The following is a 13,829-nucleotide window of genomic DNA, read 5'->3' on the forward strand; positions in this document are numbered from 1 at the left end:
CATTCTACACAAAGTTCCAGAGCATCTTCCTATGCCACATTCTCTTCAGTTCCATCCTATGCCATCCCTTGCTCTTTCATATGGGAACTCACTCCACAACATTTCTGTTCCTGTTCCTTCCTTTGCTGTACAACTCCAACTGAACTTTTGTACTGGTTTCCTTTGGAAGACTCCAAAGAATCTTCATATGGCAACTGATCAGATGTTTCCCGCTCCACTGGTTTCTCCTTAATTTGGGGATCCGTTGCTCAATCCTGCTGTGGTGTTTTCAGAGTTAGATTTTCTACACTAAATCCTTCACTTATTATCCATAACCTCAAATTCTATTTCTTTAACTTCTCCATTACTGATCCTCTTTTCTTATTTTTATGTATTGTAAAATTTTCCATATCCGGATGCCTTTGCCTTTATTTCTCTTCAAATATCTTTGGTGCTGCTGTTTTTGTTTTGATTAGTTTTGCTTTCTCCTTTGCATAAATATTGCACCATATTAAATCTCTTTTTCTTTCCCGTGTCCATATTTCTTCAGATGTCTCCTGATCTTCCTGTTTCTCCTTACTTTGGGGACTTGCTCCATCATGCTGTGATGTAACCGACTTAGACTTTCTACACTAAATCCGTCACTTCGCAGGCACTCCGTAACTTCGTTTTATCTCATGCTTTACTACTCTTCTGTTCTGCTTCCCTTCATTGTGATCTTACTGTTTGAATTGTGAAATTTTCCATATCTGGATGCCTTTGCCTGTAATTCTTTTTGAATATCTTTGGGGCTACTTTTTTGTATTGATTGATTTGGCTTTCACCTTTGCATAAATATTGTGCCATATCAGATTTCTCTTTCTTTCCCATGTCCATATTTTTATAACTTTCAAAAATCTCTAGGTTTTGTTGTTTATATTTTCGCACTTCCTCAGTCACTTCTTTTTTCCAAATGGTCCAAGGTTTCTAGGTCTATGTAATGTTTTTCATAAATATGTTATATTAATGAGCACAAATTGCATTTGAAGCTTTTGACAGTTTTGCTTGTGCACATAATTTTCTTTCCTCTAATTTCTCTCTTAATCTTTTTCTATATCTTCTGTCTGGAAATTCTGAGCTTTGTGCTTAACAGTAACAATACATAATTTCTTTCTTATCCTCAATAGTCCACTTTATCGTCTTTATGGCTCTTTTTTGGCCTATCAGTTTTGTGATTTTTGTGGACTGATGTTTCCTTCTATAACAGGGGGGGGGGCATCCTCCCTCCTGAGCCTGGCCTAGCCCCATTGTAAGAATATTTCCATGTCTTGAGGATTCTACACTGTCATTTTTTCCAGTCCTGGCACCAGTGCGCCTACAAGGATTGGGTATTTTTTTACCCTGGGTCTTATGTACCCAGCTATCTTTTTTATTTTTTAACTTCCTTCTGTCCACAATATATGTTGTATAAAATACAGTCTATATATCAGTGTCATCTTGGTGAGATTTTATGAAAAACAGGGTCTGTCTCGTGAAGGCACTCACCAAGACTTGAGGAGAATTCAGTTCCAGCAATATTACTCTCCTTTGAGTCCTGATTTATCATCTCTCCATTCAGTCTACCAGTCAACTAGTAAACAGTTAAACATGATGTATAAGCTATATGTGCAAGGAAACATTAGGATTGTTTGGGTGTTGATGTGCTTAGGGGTGCAGAATTACGCTTCATATAGTAGATAATGAATCAAATCTCTAAAGTCTGCAGCCCTTTATTTTCATATCTTTCTTTTTTGTACTACTTAGTTGAGACCCCAAGGTCAAACTGTAAACTAGGGTAATATTTTTCAGATTTTATGAACCTTACTGTTTATTTAATGTGTAAAGTGCTTTGTGGTTGAAGGTACTTGTTACATTTTCTTGCAGATATGGATATATATCTGACCCGCGGTAGTGGTGCTGCGGTAGCGTTGTCGCCTCACAGCAAGACGTTGTCGCATTCAATTCTCAGCTAGAGCGTCTTCTGTGTGGAGGCATGCATGAATGGGCATGCCTTTGTTGAAGGTTGTGCATCAGGGCTGGTAACTCGGCATGTAAAAATCCACTACCAAACATTAGTGGACCGGAGTTCCGCTGTGGCAACCCCTAACCAGGATAAGCCAAAAGAAACAACAACAACCATCCTACTCTGGTTGAATATGCATATCATTCATTGGCTAGTCTGCTCCTAACCTAGATTCATAGACATTATCAGTTGGCGACTCCTGTAAAGAGGCTGAATGTAGGAAGTCCCTGTGAGTACTTTACTGTGCAGATAAATGAGAAGCAGAGATAATAATCAAATAACACTTCAGGATGGTAAAATTGACCATTTTATGTAAGTAGGTTGTTATTCTGCATGCTTTAAATCATGCACTCAGTTAACGTAAGTACATGAACCTGACCAGTGCAGTACAGCAACATGGAATGCCAGTCTCTCATGTCCCTAACATTCCAACCACATAATTAAAAAAGTGTATGTGCTTTATTACAACATAAATATTGGCTATTCTGCTCTTAGTAACTGCCTAGTAAAGATTATTTGAGTGGTAATCATTAACCAATACTGACTTCAAATTCCACTGTCATGAAAATTATTCATTAATGATTAACATGTCAAGAATGTTAGTGATGTGGTTATCAGTAGCAGTGTAACTATTAATCCAGTATTTGGCAGATAATAATTGTTTCCATAAAAGCACATCAATACTTAGCATTCGTCTGTTTCTAGTCCACATTTTCTGCTATGCTGTTGAAGGCTTTCCGGTGGCAGGCAATTATTATTACCTTGTTCTGTTGCAGCTGTATGGAGAAAAGAATATCCATATTAAATATGCAAATTAGAAAATGTACTCATTATAACATACAGCCTTATACAGCCTAGTAAGTATCATTATACGGTTGTACAATTAAATGGTTTCCAGCCCTTTACAGCCTAACCAGATCATTGGACTGGTAAAAGGATAATTTTCATCTAAGATCTGGGTACAAAAGCAAAAAGTTGTGAACACGCACACACACACACACACACACACACACACACACACACACACACACACACACACACACATATATATATATATATATATATATATATATATATATATATATATATGGGTCTACTTTGTTTCACTTGGCCACCAGGGTGAACTTTGCCCTTTACCCCAGTATAGTGTGCTCTCATAGTTGGTATATTTAATTAGGGGGTGGGGCAAAGCCCCCCTCATTTGCATGGGTTTAATTTGCTTCCAGTTTTTTGTGTGTGTCCTGTTGGCCAAATGGTTAGTTTCCCAGTAAAAAATATCTGTGATTTATTGCTTTGGTTTATTAAGTTTTCGGTGGAGTCATTTTGAGTTTTAGACATTCGGGTAAGTGTAAATTCAATGAAACAAAGTAGATCCATATATATATATATATATATATATATATATATATATATATATATATATGGGTCCTATTTGTTTTATCGACAGTACGGTTCATCAAACCGTACTCTGTCGAAATTACTTTAGCGAAAGTGCTTTTTTTTGAAAATGTACTTTCGCTAAAGTAAATAAACAAAAAAAAAACATGCCGCTTGCATGTTGCCTTAGTTGTACATCAACGTATACTGTTAATGTACAACTAAGGAAAGTTTTGTTATGTTTGTAGTATAGTGGGAATAAGGTAATATTCCCTTTTCCCCACTGTAGTGCGATCTCGGAGTGAGAATATTAAAGTATGGGGTGCAGGGGAGATTGCCCCCCTGCATAACACTGTTTAGTGTGTTATTTTTCTTTTTTTTTTTAGTTAGTTTTTTTTGTTATTCCGCGAAAGTACAATTTCAATGGAATGCACTTTCATGGAAGTGCGTTCGAGGAAGTATGGTTCGATGAACAGTACTTTCGATTTAAAATTGTAGATCTATAGATATATATATATATATATATATATATATATATATATACATACATACACACACACACACATATATATATTTATATATTACAAAAAAAATATATATATATATATATATATATATATATATATATATATATATATGCCTATATAAATTAAAGCACATGAAATACATTGACGTACAAAGCCAAAATAACCTAAATAAGCAATTTAAATGGAAAATACACTTACAGTGACAAAAACGCTGAAAATAAAGATGTGATAAACAATATAAGTCTAATAGAGCACTTATAAGCTACAAAGATCACTTACAGGCTATATATAACATTCTGCAGTGTCAAGTCCAAAAACAATTTTCATTCTTGTACCCCCAACATGTTGTACTTGGAAGTAAGGATGTCGGGAGGCATACTTGCTGTACGCATCTCAGTGCAGTTTATCTGGAGTGGGGTGGGGGTAGAATCTGGCTGGCACTAGGACCCAGGCCAGGAAAAGGAAAATGTAAGAAATAAAATAAAATAAAATAGCTAGTGGTGGCTAGTGCTATCAAACTACTGGGCTGCAGCTACCACCCCCCCCCCACACTTTCTCCAAGAAAAAAAAGAAGAAAAGAAAGAAAAAACAAAAAAAAAGTGTAATTATTAAAGCTAATGTGTAAAAGCAAATGTGATTCTATGCAGAACTTGGAGCAGCTCGCATGCGTGCTCAAATTCCACTTTAAAAAAAAAAAAAAAAACTATTTTTTTTTTGTCTCAAGACTGTTTTAAAAACTGGATTGGGAAGACTGCAGGCATCAATGAAGATGCCCAGAAGTCATTGCAGTTTTAACCACAAGAAATAGGAAGCTGACTGATGGGACTGTGAAGTCACCAGCCTGTCTGCTGATTAATCTTGTTACTCTTGCATTCTCTTCCCGTGTTTAATTGTGAGACAGGAGTGAGATAATGGAGAGATAGCGATTGGGTTAGTGTACAAAGTAAATTCTCTTTTTTTTCCTAGCATGATCAACCAGATACTTTCTGCATTTTTTTTCTGGCAGTGTCAGCCAGATACTATTGGTCTGTGTGTTTTAGGGGCTGTTGATGACTTTTTTTATATTATATCCTGGCAGGGTTAACCAGATACTAGGGAGGCAATGTGTTTTGGGGACTGTTGATGATTTTCATTTTTAGCACAACACACTGGCAGGGTCAACCAGATTCTACTGGTCTGTGTGTTTTGGGAGCTGTTGCTGACTTTCTTTTTTTTTAACATAATACACTGGCAGGGTCAAACAGCTTCTAATGGTCTATGTGTTTTGGGGGCTGTTGATGACTTTCATTTTTTTCAATGTAATCTCCTGGCAAGGTTAACCAGATATAGGGAGGCAATGTGTTTTGGGGACTGTTGATGATTTTCTTTTTGTAACATCATAGACTGGCAGAGTCAACCAGATGCTAGTGGTCTGGGTGTTTTGTGGGTGTTGACTTTCTTTTTTTAATATAATATCCTGGCAAGGGTAACCAGAAATAGGGAGGCAATTTATTTTGGGAACTATTGATGATTATCTTTTGTTTTAAATAATACACTGGCAGCCTGGTAGGGTCAACCAGATTCTAGTGCTCTGTGTGGCTTGGTTGCTGCTGATGACTCTCTTTTTTTTAAATATAATATCCTGGCAATGTTAACCAGATATAGGATGGTAATACATTTTGGGGACTTTTGATGATTTTCTTTTTTTTAAATATAATATCCTGGCAGGTGTCAAAGTGATACTAGGTGTGACGACTGTGCCCTGGCCCAGCAATCAAGGAGCATCAATCATCAACACTAACACCAGGGAGGTCGTCGTCAATTTCCCTTAAGTGCACATGCAGATCACAGTCAATCTGGGGCTGGTTGCTCCCTTGCTCTCCAGGTCCCCAATAAGACCCCCCCACTGGCACAGCTATAGGGTCCAGATCTCATCCTAGCTGGCAAGCTAACCTCCAGTACCCTCTCTGTCCAACCAGTGCTTCGTGTCCCTGTCCAGGTAGCTGACACACCACACACACTTTGAGATAAGTATTTATACAACTTCACAGACACTCCTGGGAAAGGCTGACACAGCTTCTCCAGCTGTCCCCCTTTACCCAGACTCTACAGTAGTAATTACTGCCACCACCAGCTTAACAATTATCAGCTACCCAAAGGCCCTTAAAAGGGTGTCCAATTATTACTGTGCAATATTATTATCCAATTGGTAATGTGACTATTCAGTCTAATGCTTATTAGAGTGGCCTATTACGATAACCTCTATAAATACGCAATGTACTCTAGAGCCTATCTCTAAACAAACCAGCCACAGGTAAAGGTTTTTAAAATATTTAATAATAAATAATTAAAACACAAGACAATACTACTACATCACAGAGATATCTAAGAGTTCGGAGATCTCACAGAAACTTAAAACAGTACAGTAGGACAGGTCTGATGTAAAAAAAAACACAATGTAACTTTCTAATCTTTAGCTAATCTTAAGAGAAAACACAGTGCTATAATCTTACTTACATACATAAAGAGCATAAACAGTACTGGGATTGATGGTCCAAGACAAATGCTTTCAGTCTCTCACTGAACAATAGTTTTTAAAACACTAACAAACAGCTCTGCTAAGGCCCACCCAAATTACATCATTTTGACACTTACATCATCTTGACAGTTAGTCTGGAGTTCCCAGGCAAACAAACTGCATTATTTAGCAAGCTAACACCTGCTCAGGAAACTACAACAATAAAAGACATTTCACATGTATACTCTAACAATTATTCCTTAAGTTAAGACAATAAAAAGAATGTGTTCAGCCAGACGTTTCTGCACCATTTTTTAGATAATTGTAACTTCAAAGAATATTTGAAATGCTTGGCTTGGTTTTCCTTACAGCAGATGGCAATGTTGCAACAATCTTGAAGTTTACATTTTACAGTGTTTTCTTTCATTTAAAAACACAAGCCTGCATTTTACATTTATTTATACAAATGATAGAATTATGTATCAAATTCTATTTGACTAGGCTGGCAGCCTTCGCCCATCTTTCCCCAATCTTCACATCTCCCCCCTCCCCCCGGAGAATTCAAGCTAGTTTTTCAAGTGACCCTTGAGAAATGCCACTTGAGAGGGTTAGGCCTATTTGGGTGTACCTCACCCCATTCCCTGTCTTGAGAGCCCATCTGCATTGACATTGCTACTCCCACTGCGGTGCTGCACTGACATATCATATGCTTGCAACCCCAGGCTCCATCTTAGCAGTTTGGCATTTTGCTGACTGGCTCTGTTTAACCATATTAGAAGGTTGTGATCTGTCATTACAGTGAATTTTCTTCCATACAGATAAGGCTGAAGTTTCTGCAATGCCCACACTATAGCTAGACATTCCTTTTTTACAGCTGCATAGCATTCCGCCCTGGGTTGGAGCCTACAACTGAGATAAACCACTGGGTGCTCTTCCCCCTCTGAAGAAATCTGGCTAAGTACAGCCCCCACCCCATGGTTCAAAGCATCCACCTGTGCAACAAATTCTTTACTGTAATCTGGACTGGCTAACACAGGGGGTCCTCCCAAAGCTTCTTTAAGTTTCTGAAATGCCTGCTCACGTGCTGGGGTTCACATTACCTTATCTGGCCTGTTCTTCCTTGTCTGGTCTGTGAGGGGAGCAGCTATGGTACTATAACTAGGGACAAACTTTCTGTAATACCCTGCTGTCCCTAAAAATGTTTTGGTAACAGGTGCAGGCCATGCCTGAATAGATTCCACTTTGACAGGTTCTGGCCTTATCTTTCCACTCCCCACTCTAAGTCCAAGGTAGGAGACCTCTGCCATACCCACCTGACATTTGCTCGGCTTAATGGTCACTATTGCCCTCTGTAGTCTGCCCAGCACCTCCCTGACATGCTGAAGGTGCTCTGGCCAGGAATGTCTGTACATGGCAATATCATCTAGGTAAGCAAGGGCAAACCCTCCTGCTCCTGCTAGGATATTATCCACCAGCCTCTGGAAAGTCGCTGGGGCATTCTTCATCCCAAAGGGCATCTTTGTGAACTCGTACAAGCCAAAAGGAGTCACAAAGGCTGACTTCTCTCTAGCACTGGGAGTTAAGGGCACCTGCCAGTAATCCTTGGTAAGATCAATGGTTGTAAGATACTTAGCCCCACCCAGCTGCTCTAGGGCCTCATCTGTCCTAGGCATGGGGTAAGCATCCAACTCTGTGTGACTATTTAATTTCCTGTAATTCACACGGAACCTGGTGCTGCCATCCTTCTTTAGCACTAATACCACTGGTGAGGCCAGGGACTGTTGGACTCTTGAATTACCCCTAGTTCCAACATCTCCTGTACCCCTTCCATCAGAGTCTGTTTGACTCTCTCAGGCACCCTATAAAGGGCCTGCCTAATAGGCCTTTGGAGTTCTGTATCCACCTGGTGCTGCACCAGGTGGGTGCTCCCTGGTTTCCCAGTGAACATGTCCCCAAATTCCTACAACACTGCTCGGATTTCTCGAACCTGGGTAGAAAATAGCTGCTGGGATATTGCTAACCCTTCCACCAAGGTGTCAGCCCGAGCCTCACTGAGGAGATCAGTCCCCAGATCTCCCTCAGACTCCTCCTGCAATCCACTGCAAATGCTCAGCACAAGGGCCTCCCTATTATGGTAATGTTTCTTCATGTTAACATGGTACAATTTGTGCCCCTGCCATCTGCCTAGCACTTCCACCATGTAGTTAACATCACTTACCTTTCTTACCACCTTGTAGGGTCCCTCCCAAGCTGCTTGCAGCTTGTTGCGTCTGACAGGAATGAGAACCATTACCTGCTGCCCCACAGTCATACTTCCCAACTGTACCGAATTACTCAGTTTTTACTGAGTTTTGGGGTCCAAATAATGGGGTGCCACGATTCCCGAGTGGCACCCCTTCATTTCCGATTATTTCCCAGCTTTTTTTTTTTACATTTTTTTCGTTCACTTTTGAGCTGATGTCATCACGTGTGCGATGACATCAGCTCTGTCAGCCTGTTGGAATTGAGCTCAAGGGCTCACTTGCACGCATTTCCTGGCTGCTTCACTATTGCACTGTCCATTTGAATGGATCTGCGAGCGGGAAGGATTGCAAAGGAAACAAATAAGCATGGGTAGTAGGTACTGCAGAGGTATTTTTTATACTTTTTGAACAGTTCGTGAACTTTCTGGTGATTACTGCAGGGTGTGTGGAAATGGACTTAAGGAACTGCAGAGTGAAATGGATCAACTGTAGTTTATTTCTGCTTTGCTAGTGATGAACGGAGTTCTTTTATTTATTTACAGGCTACAGATCGTGAGAAAACGGATTTGCTTTAGTTTATTTCATTTCTGTGATATTGCAGAGTGTGTCTGGTGCTTAGATCTCTTAAGGTATTTATTTCTTGTCTAAGGTATTTCGTGAATGGAGTTTGAACACCTCGTTAACTTTCTGGTACTTACTGCATAGTGTGTGTGTAAACGGATTTAAGGTACTGCTACTGCAGATTTCTGCTTTGCTAGTGATGAACAGAGTTGTTTTAAGGTACTAATTTACAGGCTACAGCTCGCGAGCAAAACGGTTTTGCTATATTTCATTTCTGTGATACTGCAGAGTGTGTTTGGTGCTTAGTTCTTTTAGTGTATTTATTTCTTGTATTTCGTGAATGGAGTTTGAACAGCTCTTGAACTTTCTGGTGCTTACTGCAGAGTGCGTGTGTGGAAACAGATTTAAGGTACTGCAGAGCAAAACAGATTTGCTGTAGTTAATTTCTGCTTTGCTAGTGATGAACAGAGTTCTTTAAGGTATTTATTTACAGCTCATGAGCGAAACAGATTTGCTTGAGTTTATTTCATTTTTGCGATACTGCAGAGTGTGTGTATATTTATTTCTTGGAGTTCTCTGTCTGGTGCTTTAGTTTATTAATGGAGCCAAGTTGGAAGTGTTGCTTCAGCTCTTTACTCAAACGAGCATTCTTTGTGAAAGTGTTTGGCTTCTTTCAGCCAGTTCATCTTGTAATTCAAACGCGCTCTGTGCTCTGGCTGTGACGTTTGGAAGGAAGGAATGGGATTTCTTCGCAGGTAGTAAAGGATGTGTGTGTGTGTGTGTGTGTGTGTGTGTGTGTGTGTGTGTGTGTGTGTGTGTGTGTGTGTGTGTGTGTGTGTGTGTATGGTAATTGTATAAATGAGTGACAGTGGTTTGAAAACATCTCCAAGTCCTAAACCTTAGTGTAATTACCCACCCCCATTTGCACCAATGGTACTGGAACCTGAGACTTAGTCCTGGTATTCAAATAACATTATCTTTCCACAGTCATAGCCTTTAAAAGAAAGGTGTAGATTAGGTTTGGCTACAGGTAGAAATATGCCAGAAGTGGATAAGCATTTTTGTTTAGCTTAAGAAGAGAAGTTCTGTAAGTCATGGAGTCTAGAATATTGCAACACTTCTCTGAACGGCTGAACGGTGCTGATTACAGTTACACCTTAGAAGGGAAATAAGGCTGAAAACTAGAGCATGCTTTCATTTTTGCAAACTGATTACAAAGCTATTTCTAAAATTGTGAGTCAGACTAGTGTAATTTGGTCATACCACCCAAACCCTTTATGAATCCATGCAGCCAAGGCTAGGTCAGTATAGAGAAGGAAGTAATTGGAGCACTGGTGTTTGCTTTTGAACGTACTACAGAACATGTGTAAGTGCTGAAGGCACTGCTAATTTTGTTTCATGCTCTTCTTAGGCACAGCAACAGTGCCTATGATAGTCTTGGTTTTTGACTGATCACTGCACAGGCACTTTAAAGTTCTGGCATTTTTAGGCAGTGACTACTAGGACAGAACAGCACAATGCAAGAGGTTGGAAAAAACTTGTGGCACTGGGATGTACAGGGAAGCTGGTATAGTCAAAGAGTGGTAGCTTCATGAAACTGGGCTTTTATAAGTTTGAGGGTGCAGGAAGCATATTTAAAACTGCAATAAATGTATGTTGTCATAAATGTGGTAAAACTGTCACTTAATCACACGTGTATGTGAAAATGCCCCCAATGTAATAACACCTGGTGGCTAGAAGTACTCAGGCTCAAACCCTGTACCTTCAGTACAGGGTAAAAATGGCCTAAAGTCCCTAGCCACCACCACTTGTGAGCTTTGCCCAGGTTTTTTGTGCTAAGAGGTTGAGAGCTATGCTGACAAATGAATTCACTAAATGATAGCCATTAGGTTTCAGAGCTTTGCCCAGGTTTTTTGTGCTAAGAGGCTGAGAGCTGTTCTGAGAAATGAATTCACTAAATGATAGCCATTAGGTTTCAGTCTTCCTATTTTTCCGGAAACTACTGATTTGGCATAGTGGTATGTTGCTTTGACTGTAGTGCATAGCGTCCTGGGTTCAAGACTTGCCAGTGAAATGCATGGTGGTAATACAACATTTTATTCTAGCAACTTTACAAAATTATACAAGCAATGTTTAAAATGTGTCCCTGGTTTTTGACCTTTGTCCCCCCCAAAAAATGAAATTGAAAATAAGTACGAGAAGCTGTGCAAGATGCCTATGGCTTACACTACTGTCATTCTATTTATAGTGTGGGTGTGGAAGTAGACATTTATGACGGAAATGTTCTGAAATGGTCAGTTTATTCATAATTGGTTCATGCATTTTCTTTCATTGCTTACAGTACAGCCTTCTGAAAAAATGTTCAAACAATAAATTTAAAAGGCTCTCTGTCTAACAAGTGTGTTGTATTATACAAGTTCATAAGGTCAAGGAATATAATTTAATAAAGTCAGGACGGTGTATCAAAGAAAAAAACTCATGTATGTTTCTTATTTTGTGTGCAAGGGGTCAGTGATTTGAAAACAGCCCAAAGGTAATCTTTATACACCACTGGCCAGATGCATTTTCTTTGGATGTGGTGTGGGTTTCAATGCTGTTTCAATGAATGTGTTTCAAGGGCAGAGAAGTTTTGATGCCAAGTCTGTTTTCTTTGTGAGACAGTATTGCTTTGTTTACCAGATGTCTATTACGGTTTGTGCATTGTTGTGCTGTAAAATCTAAAAATAACATCCAGATCATTGTGGAAGTAAAGCAGTATGCACACATTAGTGTTGATGGTAAATGGGGCGAAATAGCCAGGTAATAGGACATTGGAATGGCTGCAGGGGGACTCTGGTGCCATATTTTGGTTGTCTGTTCTTCAGTTTGCATTTTAAAGTTGGTGTCCCACAATTCCATTGGAGTGGGTGGGGTTACATGATTATGTATGCACATTATATGTTAATCAGCATAAGATTTGTACCTATTTTTCATGGGCCTTGTCCAGATTTTTGATGTTTCCAGGTTGAGAGGTATGCCCACAGCATACTCTCTAGCTCAAGCATTACTGTCATACTACACCTTTTTCTGTTGTTGGGCTTCTGCCAGGTTCTCCTGGGCAAGCCCATGAGTTCACTGAGCCTTGTGGTTTAGGACATATGCCACAACAGACTCCTTGTGAGATTCGCACTCACCTTCCCACTCATCTCAAATTAAATTTAGAGGTCCCCTCACCCTATGCCCATACAGCAACTCAAAGGGTGAAAAACTTGTGGATTCCTGGATAACCTCTCTGTAAGCAAACAACAGATGGGGCAAATATTTGTCCCACTCCCTCTTAAACTGATCTGCAAATGCCCATAGCATGGACTTGATTGTAGAGTTTAACCTCTCAACAAGACCATTAGTCTGGGGATGGTAGGGAGTGGTCTTCATGTGCATGTACTTCACCCCACAGGACTTCCGCAGACAAGCCAGCAGGTCTGACATGAAACTGGCACCTTGGTCAGTCAGTATTTCTTTTGGGAAACCCACCCTGCTGAAAATCTCTAACAAAGCATTTGCCACCTTCTCTGCCTCAATGGAGGGCAAAGCCACTGCCTCAGGGTATCGTGTAGCATAATCCACTACCACTAGGATATACTTTTTCCCTGTGGAACCTGGGGTACTCAGAGGACCCACAATATCCATAACTACCCTCTGAAATGGCTCTACAATCACAGGCAAAGGCACCAAAGGAGCTCTCACCTTGTCTCCTGCCTTGCCTACCTTTTGGCACTGCTCACAGGTCCTGCAGTACCCTGTTACCTCTCTGAAAATTCCAGGCCAATAGAAGTTTTGCATAATACGCCTCTTTGTACATTTTATGCCCATATGACCTGCAAAGGGAATATCATGGGCTATGGCTAGAAGCACCAGATGGTAACCTCTAGGCACCACCAACTGCTGTACTCTCTCACCTTCTAGCCCTCCCTCAGGGATCCACTCTCTGTATAGTAACCCTTTGTCCCAGTATACATATTCCCCCTTCCCTTGAGTATCAGGTGCCAGCCTAGCTACCTGCCTCAGACCTTGCAATGTACGGTCTGAGAGCTGAGTCTGTATCAACTCTCTCCTTGTAACCCTTCCCAGCTCCCCTTTCACAGGAAGTCTGGCATCCACTGACAGTGGTGCCTCACTGTCAGCCTGGGTACTGCTACTCACCTCTACCTTTGCAGTTACCCCATCCAAGGGAACATCAGTACCCACAAGCAGCTGTGGCTCACATTCAGTCTCACTGCTACAGAGCAGCTCCCTCCCTAAAGTAACCACCTCAGCAGTCCTGGCTGCAAGTATGCAGTCTGTCTGGGTCTCCCCAGGCTACCAGACTTACATGCTTGTCTCCTAGCCTCACTGCGTGTAACTGCATAGTACTGCCTCATCCAAATCCTTCCCTCTCAGGATATCTGCAGGATGGTAGTTCCATACCCCAGTTGTCTCAAGACAAGACAGCCCACTACTGGCATTTTATCTTTTCCACTTACTGGCACCCTCACCTTTGGTTCCCCACTTTGTCTCCGTGGACACCCGTATGCCACATGGCCCCACTGGTTGCATTCAAAACATTTCACCCTAAGTCCTGGACG

At 40.6% G+C, this 13,829-nt stretch overlaps 1 long non-coding RNA gene across 1 annotated transcript in view; it reads right to left on the minus strand.

Moving 5' to 3' along the window:
- The window catches only part of LOC122795522, a 659,862-nt gene that overhangs the window by 277,615 nt on the left and 368,418 nt on the right, over positions 1 to 13,829 (minus strand). Inside the window, exon 2 of the long non-coding RNA XR_006363827.1 lies at positions 2,782 to 2,796. This is a non-coding gene — a long non-coding RNA (uncharacterized LOC122795522). The remainder of the gene's footprint in view (positions 1 to 2,781; positions 2,797 to 13,829) is intronic.

Source organism: Protopterus annectens, chromosome 2.part2 (genome assembly GCF_019279795.1).
Source record: "Protopterus annectens isolate FY-2018-M chromosome 2.part2, PAN1.0, whole genome shotgun sequence".
Classification (NCBI taxonomy): Eukaryota; Metazoa; Chordata; order Ceratodontiformes; family Protopteridae; genus Protopterus; species Protopterus annectens.